The sequence below is a fragment of the Dermacentor variabilis genome, chromosome 8, assembly GCF_050947875.1.
Source record: "Dermacentor variabilis isolate Ectoservices chromosome 8, ASM5094787v1, whole genome shotgun sequence".
Classification (NCBI taxonomy): domain Eukaryota; kingdom Metazoa; phylum Arthropoda; class Arachnida; order Ixodida; family Ixodidae; genus Dermacentor; species Dermacentor variabilis.
Genome location: NC_134575.1, coordinates 138,376,725 through 138,388,196, shown reverse-complemented (window position 1 = coordinate 138,388,196; position 11,472 = coordinate 138,376,725). Strand labels below are relative to the sequence as shown.

The 11,472-nt window shown below is 50.6% G+C and overlaps 1 long non-coding RNA gene across 1 annotated transcript in view; it reads right to left on the bottom strand.

The window, feature by feature from the left end:
* Positions 1 to 389: 389 nt before the first annotated feature.
* Positions 390 to 11,472, bottom strand: part of LOC142591301 (uncharacterized) — a 31,916-nt gene continuing 20,833 nt past the window's right edge. Inside the window, exons 2-3 of the long non-coding RNA XR_012830449.1 lie at positions 9,735 to 9,886; positions 390 to 476 (exon numbers count right to left, since the gene is read on the bottom strand). This is a non-coding gene — a long non-coding RNA (uncharacterized LOC142591301). The remainder of the gene's footprint in view (positions 477 to 9,734; positions 9,887 to 11,472) is intronic.

Sequence of the window (11,472 nt, the reverse complement as noted above, 5' to 3'; positions counted from 1 at the left end):
TGTGAACTACGGTATCGCTCATATGGACTCGCGTGGCCCCACAGGCGTTGTGCGTGTGTCCGCGCTGAAGCCTTACTTTGCCACGAGTTCATTTCCCTGATAGTTACCGCCGCGACGGCGCCTTTATTGGTGGGGATAACATTATGGTGAAACCTGGGGTAGCGCCAGTCAGAAGACGATTTGACGTGTGAATGTTGAATCGGTCTCGACAGCCATCTTGTTTACGCATCGCTGTTTGTCTTACAAATATTGTAAATACATCTTTAATGCGACTTCTGCAATGTAACAATATGTACGTACTTGCCTATCGGAGTAAGAAGCCTGTATTTACCTAAACGTGATAACGTGCAGATGCTCACAGCGTGTGTTCGATGCAGTAAATGCATGAAGTGGCTGAGAGGTAGAATCCTGGGTTGCCAGTCGGTTGGTCGCAAGTTCGCCTCTTCGCAGCGTAATGGCATGCTTTTTTACTTTTCCTGTAACATAAGATTTGGTGATTTCAGGGAAGACAGTGGCAGACATCAAGATGACCAGAGGACTGAGTCTATAACAGGTGTCGCTGCAGATTACACTCGCAAGGAGTAAAAAACATACGAGGAAAAAATCGCGCCATCAGCAAACTTTTCTTTGTCTGGTAGAAAAATTACTTAGATTGAAACTTCCGCACCAGTTTAGACGGCAGCTAGAAACGCAATATTATTGTCCTCTAAACTTTATTTATTTATTATCCATCGTGCCTCCCTACCATCGGGCTTCTCACCCTCAGCACGCTCAACCTCAGCTTTGTGGTGCATAAAACAACCTCAAGTACGTCTTATGGTTCCAAGGATAAGACGACTGACCTGCCTAGCTTGGCCTTGATGCAAGCAGATCTGGATTGTTGGCGCACTTTCTACTTTGACCGAGTCCACATATATACGGATGGCTCTTCCACTCAGACCAGCTCCACCGGAGCATTGGTTATACCATCACGATCACTAAGCATTCTATACAAGATTTCTCCCTTGACAACATCGACCGGTTCGGAGCTTGTTGCCCTCCGAGGTGCCGTTGATTATATTGTTACGTGTAGAAAGATACAGACGGAAGAGGCTATTTACAAGCTATTTACATTAGACTGGAGCCAGAGCACCAGGCCGACATTTTCTCGCGCCAAGGGCACAGACCCACTTCGTCGTCGTTCTCGCGGCGGCTCGTCTCTCGGGTATCTACCGATAATATCGTAATACTACCCCCCGGTGGCAAAAGCGCCGTCACGGTGCTTTTAAATATCCAAGGCACGTGGAGAGTTGTACGGCTTGAGTCGGGTGACGTGGACAATGTCACGGGTGTCACACCGGAGGACGTAGTGGGCGTGGCTAGAACAATTTCATAGGTGACATCGGTCACTTGGCGGAGCACGCGATATGGGACGGTATAAGAGGAAAGCAGTTTCTCACAAAGGCCAACTTTACGCGATGGTGACCAAAGCAACACGAGGGTGCCGGGCGCAAAATGGACATCACGGTGACGAAGGTCGTAGCGTCGCTGCTGTTTGTCTTGAGAGACTTGTAGACGAACGCGCGCAAGTTGCCGAGCATGGTCAGCATGGGCGATAGCATCACGGGCATAAGCGCTAGTTGAAGGTGGGGTGGACGGAAGCACGGTGTCTAGTAGCAGCGTCGGTTCGCGGCCATACGAGAGGTAAAACGGGGAAAAGCCGGCAGTTTCGAGACGGGAAGAGTTGTATATGCAAAGGTAATGTAGGGTAGAGCCAGGTCCCAGTCACGGTGATCGTCTGAAACGTATTTGGATAGCATGTCTGTAAGGGTGCGGTTCAAACGTTCAGTGAGGCCGTTCGTTTGAGGGTGGTAGGCGGTAGTAAACTTATGCTGAATGGAGCAGGCCCGCAGGATGTCGTCAATGACTTTCGTCAAAAACGTATGGCCACGGTCTGTTAGCAATTGACGCGGAGCACCATGCATCAAAATGATATCATGTAGGAGGAAGTCCGCAACGTCAGTTGCGCAACTGGTCGGAAGAGCGCGGGTTACGGCGTAGCGGGTCGCGTAGTCAGCCGCAACTGCAACCCACTTGTTTCCTGATGTAGATTCTGGAAATGGGCCGAGAAGGTCTAAGCCAACACGATGGAAGGGCGCGGCAGGGATGTTGAGCGGCTGCAGGTAACCAGCGGGCGGCTGGGAAGGCTTCTTGCCTCGTTGGCAAATTTCACAAGCGGCGACGTAACGTCGCACGGAACGGGCAAGGCCCGGCCAGAAAAAACGGCGACGTACACGGTCATAGGACGCCGAGGTGTCCTGCCATTGGTGCGTCGTTGAGCTCTTCTAGAACGTTTGAGCGGAGGTGTTTAGGTATGACAAGTAGGAACTCAGAGCCGTCTGGATGACGGTTACGACGGTACAGAGTACCGTCGCGGAGGACGAAGAGGTGTACAGTGGCGTCGGGCGGAGAGTGTTCAAAACGGTCGATGAGTGCTCTGATGTCGGCGTCACGACGTTGCTCGTCGGCGAAATGAAGCAGCTGCGACACAGAGAATACGCAAAAAGCACTGGCAATATTAGAGGAGTCAGAGTCGTCAACAGGGTAACGCGACAAACTGCCAGCGTCTTGGTGCAAGTGGCCAGACTTGTACACCACGGAATACGAAAATTCTTGTTGCCTCAAAGCCCATCGACCAAGCCGGCCTGTAGGATCTTTTAGGGATGAGGGCCAGCAGCGAGCATGATGGTCAGTCACTACGGAAAAAGGACGACCGTAGAGGTAAGAACGGAACTTCGCAACCGCCCAGACTACAGCAAGGCACTCTCATTCCGTAATGGAATAGTTGCGCTCCGATGGTGCTAGGAGGCGGGTCGCATAAGCAATAACGCGATCCTGGCCCCGCTGATGCTGGGCTAAGACGGCACCTACCCCATGACCGCTGGCATCTGTACGCAATTCTGTAGGGGCATCAGGGTCGAAGTGGGCGTGAATGGGTGGTGAGGAGAGAAGAGTGAAGAGACGAGAGAAGGTGGCGGCTTCTGCAGTACCCCACGAGAATTGTACGCGTTTCTTCAAAAGATTAGTGACAGGTCTAGCAATTGCCGCAAAATCTTGAACAAAACGACGAAAATACGAGCATAGCCCGACAAAACTTCGATCGTCTGCGGCTGTCTTCGGAACCGGAAAGTCTCGGACAGCGCGAGTTTTGTCGGGATCAGGGTGTACTCCGGAAGCGTCAACGAGATGGCCCAGAAGAGTAATTTGGCGGTGGCAGAAACGACATTTCGACGAGTTAAGTTGCAGCTTCGCCTTTCGAAATACATCAAGTACAGCTGTTAGACGCCCAAGGTGAGTGTCGAACGTGGGCGAGAAGACGACGACGTCGTCGAGGTAGCATATATGTGGACCATTTGAAACCACGGAGCAAGAAGTCCATCATACGCTCAAAGGTGGCAGGGGCGTTGCATAATTCAAACGGCATTACTTTAAATTGGTATAGGCCATCAGGTGTGATGAACGCGGTTTTTTCTCTATCCATATCGTCAACAGTAATCTGCCAGTATCCAGAACGAAGGTCGATAGAAGAGAAATAGCTGGAACCGTGGAGGCAGTCAAGGGCGTCGTCTATACGTGGGAGCGGGTAGACGTCCTTCTTAGTAATGTTGTTCAGATGGCGGTAGTCTACACAGAAGCGCCACGTGCCGTCCTTCTTCTTAACCAACACTACAGGTGACGCCCAGGGACTCGAAGAAGGCTCAATGATGTTTTTGTCTAGCATTTTGTTCACTTCACTTTGAATTACTCGGCGTTCCGACGCAGAAACTCGATACGGTCGTCGGTGAATAGGAGTATCATCAGCAGTAAGAATCCGATGCTTGACCGCGAGCGTCTGGCCTAACGGGCGATCGTCGAAGTCGAAAATATCTCTGCAGGACGATAATACACGGTAAAGGTCTTCAGCCTGCGCAGAAGACAGGTCCGTCGCAACCATTTTCTGTATTTTGGGATCGGCGGCCGAGGCTGGTACGATGGGCCTGCTAAGCTCGCAAGAAGCATCGGTTGATAACGCTGCCACGTGACGGTCGCTGAGACAATCAACGTTGGCAAGGCAAATACCTTGCGGTAGAATTTGCTTTGCCAATCCAAAGTTAAATATAGGTATGCGAGTGCGGTTCGTAGTAATAGTAAGTATACTGTGAGGCACGGTAACGTCATACTGTAGTGGAATGTCGAGCAGAGGAGTCACGAGGTACTCGCCATCAGGGACTCGTGGGGAAGACAAGAGTTCAATAGAGGCTATTGATTTTGGTGGCAGGCGAACAAAGCCGGTGGGGCGTAGGCGGCACTGGGGTGCGTCATAAGGTTCTGCAAGAATCGGCAACTCAAGGCGAAGGGTACTGGCAGAGCAGTCAATAAGGGCAGAATGCGCGGAGAGAAAGTCGAGACCGAGAATTAGGTCGTGGGGGCAATGAGCAATCACGGTGAAGAGGACAGGGGTGTGGCGGCCGGCAATGCTGACTCGTGCAGTACACATGCCGATAATAGAGACTTTTAGCGTGTGCGCTATTCCGGCAAACCGGGGCGGTTTGGGCGGATTACCGGATGGTCGGGGGCGTAAACGTTAGTGGCCAGATTGGTGGCGCCAGCTGGTGGTGCAAAGCTCAACCACGCGAACACAGAGCCTATTACTATATTCTTCTTAGCTGGGGTGTAAGTTTTCGACAGCGGCGTAATTGTGAACACAATTACGCCGCTGCCGAAACTTTGCACCAGCAGCGAAGCAGAATAAGGTGTGTTACTGCAATTTTAGCTCTGTGTTTGTCTGATTGAGCTCTACAGCACCAGGCGGCTGCACCGCTCCAGCCGCTCACGTTTACGCCCCCGACCATCCGGTAATCCGCCCAAACCGCCCTGGTTTGCCGGAATAGCGGACACGCTAAAAGCCTCTATTAGGGACAGTACCGCCATCCGCAACGCGGACGACGCGTGCCGACGCTGGGGTGAGGAGCTTTTTGAGTCGTCGTCGGAAAGCTGCACTCATAATAGAAAGATGTGCGCCTGTATCGATGAGTGCCGTGACAGGATAGCCGTCAACGTCAAGAAGGTTTCGGTTCGTGGGTAACGTGAGCAGAGGATTTCAGGGCAGGGTCGACAAGGCAGCTTCACCTCCAGAAGCTGCAGTGCCTAGTTTTCAGGCTGGATCCGGGAGGCGATAAGCGGCGAAGAGAAGCGACGGGGTTGGGGAAACGAGACTGATGGCGTCGAGGTGAGGGCGAGCGGCTCTAGCGAAGGTTCGGAGCAGGGGCATCAGCAACAGTGTGTTCATGGCGGGTGGAATAGGGAACAGAAGGTCCAAAAGTGCGGGAATAAGTGGCGTCGTATGTCCGAGGAGGTGGTGGTCATCGGTTGCGGCAGTGACGAGCGACGTGGCCGATGCGACAGCAGTGGAAGTAGATCAGCCTGTCATCAGGGGTACGCCATTCGGACGTAGTTGCGGCGAGATATGGCAGAAAAGGACTGTCGGGGACGAGGAGGGCCGGTAGAGAACTGGGGAACGCTGGGTTGAGACGTTGTACACACGGAGTTCAGACCCATGTTCTCAAATTCCTGTCTAACTACGGCCTGAATCATCGCAATCGTGGTTGCTGGCGGATCGGGAGGCGTCACGGCGAAAGCTGGTGGACAGGCGGCCTCAAGCTCGCGGCGAACAATACGGGTGACGTCGTCACTGGTGGTAGCCTGACGTGGTCGACCCTCACATGTCGACGTAGCAGCAGTGTCGGGTAGCCACGTGATGTGGTGTGTGACACGGCGGCTCTGAGCCTGTTCAAGGCGAGGGCATTCTTTAATGATGGCGTCGATTGTCGAGATGTTGCCGAAAACAAGCAAATTGAAAGCGTCGTTGGCGATGCCTTTTAGGACATGAGACACTTTATCAGCTTCAGACATAGCGTCGTCAGCTTTTCGGCATAGAGCCAAGACGTCGAGGATGTATGAAACGTACGGTTGTGTAGATGCCTGAACACGAGACGCAAGAGCCTTTCTCGCGGCAACCTTGCGGCCAATGGGGTCGCCGAACAGTTCCCTGAGCTTTTCTTTGAAATTGTCCCAACTGGTTACCTCGTCGTCATGCGTCTGGTGCCACACGCGTGGGGTGTCGCCGAGATAAAAGATGACATTGGCGAGCATGATCGTTGGGTCCCACCTGTTATTAGCGCTGGCATGTTCATATAGCTTGATTCATTCGTCAATGTCCTGTCCCTCCAGGCCAGAGAACACACCAGGGTCGCGATGTTGGGCAACCGTGACGACGGGAGCAGTCGGACAAGCCGAAGCCGTTGCAGAAGTGGTCTCGTCACCGGGAGGCATGGTGACAAGCTCGATGTATCGACCACTCCGGAGTTCCGTGGTGAGGACGGGGATCGCTCACCTCCACTAGAATTTTACGTGTAGAAAGATACAGACGGAAGAGGCCATTTACAAGCTATTTACACTGGACTGGAGCCAGAGCGCCAGGCCGACATTTTCTCGCGCCAAGGGCACAGACCCACTTCGACGTCGTTCTCGCGGCGGCTCGTCTCTCGGGTATCTACCGATAATATCGTAATAATATTAACAACCAACCTGCTAATCAGTGGGCAATATTCTGCGATTCGAAGGTGGCCTTACAATGTCTTCTGTCATCTCTTCGTCGCGGGTCCTGTGAACAACTCGTGTCGGAGATACGAGAAATGCACCATCACATGATCGCGAAAGGACACGACGTCATGTTTCAGTGGCTGCCTGGCCATTGTGGTATTTCCGGCAATGACCTTGCTGACGAAGCTGCTAGGAAAGCACACGAAGGAGCGACCCTTGTTTCTGTACCTTTATCGCGGACTGACGCAGCCCAACACTTAAGCAAGTTAGGGCACCGTGTCACGCTGCAGAAGTGGCACGCACCTGAATTCACCCAACCTCGATCGCATTCCCTCGATCCATCTATGCAACTGCTGCTGATACCAGGGCTTCCGCGTAACGAGGAAACAATGCTTTGCCACTTACGCTTGGGCGACGCACGCACCACTGCATATACGTTTTTCATTGGAATGGCTGATAGCGCCGGGTGCAATGCCTGCGGTGTCGAGGAAACTATAGAACATCTACTTTGCTACTGCCAATCTTTTGAAAATGAAAGACATGACCTCTACACAGCTCTCGACCAATTAGATGGAAAACTGTTCACCTTGAACAAGATCTTGGGACCATGGCCTCACATATCGTAGCTACAAAAGGCCACGAAAGCGCTGCTGGGATATTTGAAAGCTACAGGATTGAGTAAGTGCCTGTGATCCGAACTGAGTTACCGAACGATATCGCCAGTGGACTTTCTCTTCTTCTTTTATTCTTACCGTCCCCTTTTTTCTTTCCCCAGTGTAGGGTAGCCAACCGGGCTAAGTCCTGGTTAACCTCCCTACCTTTCATTTATCATTTGCTCTCTGTCTCTTATTGTCATTTCAACACTGCATTACAAAGAACCATATGCACTAATTTGCACAATATAAGAATCTGCATAGTGAAAACGCTGGTACTATAGATATAGTTCAGCCATACCAATAAAAAGCAAGCAAATTTTATGAGAGACAAGAAATATAAATTTACGAGGCTCCACGAGTGCTTAGAGAGAGAGAGAGACAGACAGATAATAGGAAGGCGGGGATGTTAACTAGGCAAGAGTCCGGTTGGCTACGCTACGCTGAGGGAAGGGAGAAAGGGAATAGAAAGAAGGGAGATAGAGGGAGTTGCGTCCGCTGCGTCTCCATCCTCTCTCAAGGATAGACGCTACGAGACAGCTTCGTACTCTATCACGCACACTCTCGTTAGTGGAGTGGAATCCTGCGCATACCAGCTAGACGAGATTCCACAGACTAAACCTTTCGCTGCAACGTGGACCTCCCGCCGGACTGCACCGACATGAAACGTACTTTCTGTGTCGGTTGTGATTGGGGATTGCCTTCATAAAAGTTTATTCAGTAGTAACTGGTATGGCTAACCGTTCCACATGCGATTTCCGCGGGTGTTAGTACACTGAACACCTGTTGTGCCGCTCTCCTGAATTTGAAGCACAAAGACAATCTACTCCCGAGGCATTTTGGAAACTAGATGATGTTCCTCTGAGTCAACGGACAATACTAGAACACCGTCTCAAGCGATAATCGGCTCAGCAGGCAGTGAAGGCACTTTTGTGCTTTCTGAGAACGTCTAGCTTGTACAGGCGCTGAGAAGCCCATTAAGTACGAAGCCTTCTATTTCGACCCGGTGTCAAACTTTAAATAAGGGGTGCTTGGAACATCGAGAATTGATGTTTCTGTTTAAAATGGAATGCAGATATTCCAGAAAGACAACGTCGGAATATCGAATAGCTTATTCAAGACTTTCTTATTTCTATGCAAATGCAAACATGGTTTGGGAGCAGTCTGTATGATTAAGAAAAGGATACATCTATCGATTATATGGCACATAAAGGCCTATACGTATTACCATTGGTGATTGGATGGCCGGATGACTGAGGAGCTCGTAAGCGATAAGCAAATGCTTTTAGTTATCTGAAGCAGTGTGACTATGTCAATAACTAAACAAGACAACAGCGTGTCAACAAATGCACGTAGATGGTTGTGTTAATCAAACAAGAGAAATGCGATGCCAAATTGCTATACATTGTTTGAAATGGGTGGCCTCATGGTGAGAGTGGCCAAATAATAAAGGCCTGATCCCATCTCTTTTGGTCAGTTTCTGATTCTGTTTTGTAGCTTGCTGAATGAAGCGAAAGTTTATTCGCGCTTTCTAAACGTCATTTGATGTAGATATGTTCACCGTTCACGTGAATTACGTTCCTTTCCTCATTATTTGTCACCCAGGTAGAATAAACAGACATGAATAACGCCGACAGTATGAAGCAGTGCGGTATCGTGAATGGTTTGTTGAATGAACGGGTGTTGATTGAATGTGGCGTCGGGGCGATGTCCTCTCCCCTCACGCCACGCCTGGCCCGTTAGGGTGGCAGGAGGTGTTCCCTTTCGCTCCGTCCAAGTCCGCTCATGCCGTGACATTGCAGCGAATGGAAACTCCATCGAGGCGTGCTCGTGAACTGGCTTCGCAACCAATGGCCCAGCAAACTTAGGTGCCGCTTGGCTGCTACGGATGACATACGCCTGCTTGTTTGCTCAATGAGCCAACTGAGGCTTTCGCATCAAAATAAATCTTGCACCTATACTCTTTCTTCCATAGGGTGTTTGCACTTTAATGCGAAATATTCTTTAGCCCCAACACAAGGGGAGAGGGACTTCATTAGATACTCAATGAGTAATCTGCATAGACGCAATTTTCATATTCTCTTTAGTAAAAATATTTTTCCATATGCACACCATTATTTGAGGATGTCATTTTTGACCCTTGAATGAATTTAACTCGCAGAGCGGCTTCACCCTGTGCACATTTTCGCTTTCTAGTCTTGCGTTGTAAGTGCACTGTTGCTGCACGCCGTCTGCAGTTTATTTGTCTTGAACAGAAACTGAGGCCGCGGACCATCGGGCCAGCCCATCATACCGCTTTCCAGGCCGATGGCTAGCGCGTTCTCTTCCGACTTCTGCCCAACATGCACCGTCACCGTCATCTTCGTCGGTGGTGAGGCTTACCATAGCGTCACTACTGGCAATATCTGAGACAAACAGCGTCGTAGGAAAGTATAACTGTGGGACTTCTTATGTACTCACGTGTAGTGGCGCGGCTGGTAATATTTGCGAAGTTTATATATTTTCTTTGTGAGGCTCAATTTCACTTTGTAAATGCACTTGTGGACATATGCGCCAGCACCACTTGTGAAGCTTCGTTGCTGGATCCATATTTTTTCACTAGTGTTCAAAGCCTACAAAAGAACATAGAATTTCGAGCATTATCGCGCTTGCTTGAAACATGGAAGGTAATTATTCCGAAGAACGAAAGTACCTTGAAATCGATGCCATCGTCTTTATCAGTCGGAAGACTGTTTTCTATATCACTTCATTTAGCAAAAGATGGCACGTACATTTCTGTGTTATAAGGTGTGTTGCTAGTCTATTCTACGTTCCTTTCAGGTAAATACTGCTGCTGAGCCATTTGTTGCATGCTAGTCGGTCAGCAGGACCGACTAACATGCAACAGAAATCGGCGGACACTAGCCACCATCAAGTGAGTGTCATATTTACTGATTTCTGCAACGGCCGCACAGCCGCCTAGCTAAGCCCAACGCCGAACGAGCGGCTGCAACCCCGTGGCGCGTGCTCGCGCCGCTCGAGCGTATCTGCGAGCATAGCACGGGCGCCTGCCCACGCAGCGACGAGCTCTCGAGATGAGTGAAGCAGCAGTACAAGCAATCAACATACCAAGAGAACAACTGGAAGATACAAACACAATGCAGATGGACCCGACTGAAGTAAACAGATACTGCCTGGAATTATGACGCAAGCAGCGGAAGAACTATTGAACGCGAGAGCATCTGGATTACCAGGGACAGAAAAGGCAAGAAGGACGCAGAGCATCAAACGACACAAGAAAGCAACCCAGCCAAGCAACAAACGAATGGAAAGCCTCCACCACCGCAACAGCGAAAGCCCCGAATGCCGCCTCTACCAGTCGACGACTACAAGGTCGTATTCCGCCCACAACCAGGCCTCTAGCTTGCAAAGTGGAACAATGCCGCCATTATGCACGCCATCGGAAGAGCCAGCGGTTTCTCGCAGCAAGACTTCGGCGAAAAAGTGTGTGTTCAATTGCAAAGAATTGAGAACCTGATTATTGCAAGCACGGCCGACTGGGAAGACGCGAAGAAACTCGAAAATATCAGCACAATACAACTTGGCGGCACTTTCTTCATTGTAAAAGGCAACACGACAACCTAGGACGATGTATCCAGAGGCGTAATAAGCGGGCTCTTGCTTGGCACGAGTGAAGAACTCAAGGCAAGTCTTCGCGCACCAGCGAGGTACACCGTCATCCACGCTCGTATGCTCGGGCAATCGTCCGCGGCCGTGATCTTTTCCAAGGACCACACGTTCCTTATTACGTCCGCTTACAGAGGTTCGATTTTCGATGCCGACCCCACCGCAAGTCAGTTCAATACTGCAGAACCTGTGGCAACACGGGACACCGCCAGAATGTCTGCCCGAGACCATTGCCAGCCTTCTGCTCTAAATGTGGCAAAACCGATCAACTACCCGACCACGAGTGCAAACCCGCATGCACGTTATGTGGAGAAGGGCACGAAACCGCAAGCAAAGATTGCAAGAAAAGACTGAAACCCAACCCGCCGCCATTCAACATACGACAGCAACGCATCGACAGACTCAAAGTGAGAGTGAGTCGCTGGAGCTCCGGCGGCGAACAATTGCCACAATTAGGAAGCTCAACCACCAGCTTGAGGGGCAGTTCCCTTACCTCGTGCGTAGGGAAACTTTTCGATCATATGATTCACAA